This window comes from Lucilia cuprina, chromosome 5 (genome assembly GCF_022045245.1).
Source record: "Lucilia cuprina isolate Lc7/37 chromosome 5, ASM2204524v1, whole genome shotgun sequence".
NCBI classification, from domain to species: domain Eukaryota; kingdom Metazoa; phylum Arthropoda; class Insecta; order Diptera; family Calliphoridae; genus Lucilia; species Lucilia cuprina.
This window is the reverse complement of record NC_060953.1, coordinates 52,362,178-52,363,848: the sequence shown is the minus strand read 5'-3', so window position 1 is coordinate 52,363,848 and position 1,671 is coordinate 52,362,178.

Genomic DNA, 1,671 nt, shown 5'->3' with positions numbered 1-1,671 from the left:
TAGACTAGACTATAGACTAGACTATAGACTAGACTATAGACTAGACTATAGACTAGACTATAGACTAGACTATAGACTAGACTATAGACTAGACTATATACTGGAGTAGATTAGTCTATAATCTAATTTATACTTTTAAAAATCTTGTTTTAAAAAAATTAATTTAAAATTAAAATCCAACATATATATTGCATATGTATGCATGTTACATATCTATATTTCTCTGCATTTTATGTTACATCTATAAAGTGTTATTTTCTTTGTCACACATTTAATCTTCAGTATGACAAAACTTGACAAAGAACTTCCTTCTTTTCTGTAAATGACAGACATCGTTATAAAATCAATATTTTATTAAAGAGCTTAACGCAAAGAGAGAGGAAAGGAAAGACCGAGAATTAGTTAAAAATATAAACATGTCATGTTTAAAGATTTACATCATCTCTAATACAAATGTGTGACTTGTATGTACATATATACAGACATACAATGAAGGATATGTAGTATTAAATTGACATGCATTATATGACAATGCATATTTATGCATTGACAACATTTTCATTTCAAATTTATAGTTCATAACGTTTAGCCGGTAGTAGATTGTGTGTATAGTCTTAATTTTATGTAAAAGTGTTTAATATATCCGGTATTAAGAGTTATGTAAGTGAGCCCTTGTGAAATTATGGGCAGATGAAATTGATTAAAACATGTAATTAAGGGTATATTGCAGCAAATATATTTAAACACAAATACTGAACGTCTAAAGCATATAAACGTCGCGATAATGAGCCAAATTCTAATAACTTCAGATTTTGATCAATACTTGTTACTGTTAATGTTCTTATTTTCCTTTAAAGTTCATCTTTATAAATGCTATCATGAGGATTGTACATGAAACTAGTAATAAAAACGAAAAATTACAAATCCTTCCTTTCTTTGGTAAAACGCGATATACATATGTACATAACCACAATCCACAATTCTGTGGTATGATAGTTGAGTTGTTTTGAGCAATTAATACTTAAACATCCAATAATACTACGCAAATTCTATTCTATATACAGCTCTCATATGTGATGAAATAATTTACATGAATGACACGAAAAAATCATGTACTTAATTAATGGACTCTTAAAACAAGAGAGTGATTTGATTCAGTTCTAAGGAATAAGAAATAATGCATATAAGTACATACTGTAATCAATTTTTAAATGTACAATTCCAAATAAAAAAACTTTTACTGAGTTTTTGCTACTTTTGTAAATTTTGTTAAAATTTTGAAAATATTTTCTACTAATTCTTCATAAAATATGTCAATTAAAATAATGGAAACAATAAATCTCTTGAAAATTTAATTCCATTTAGTATTGTTTACAACCTTTATTATAGTATTATGTAGTCTATACTTTGTACTACAATTAAGTCCATAGCCAGATCTATTAACTTTAGTGTTCTTATCTAAAGTATGTATTTATATAGCACGATCTATTTCAGTTCTAGATAAGTTCAAGTTTAGTTCTTGTTCAGTTCTAGCTCCATTCTAGTTTAGTTTTAGTTCAGTTTTAGTTCGGTTCTAGTTCAGTTCTAGTTCTAGTTCTAGTTCAGTTCTAGTTCAGTTCTAGTTCAGTTCTAGTTCAGTTCTAGTTCAGTTCTAGTTCAGTTCTAGTTCAG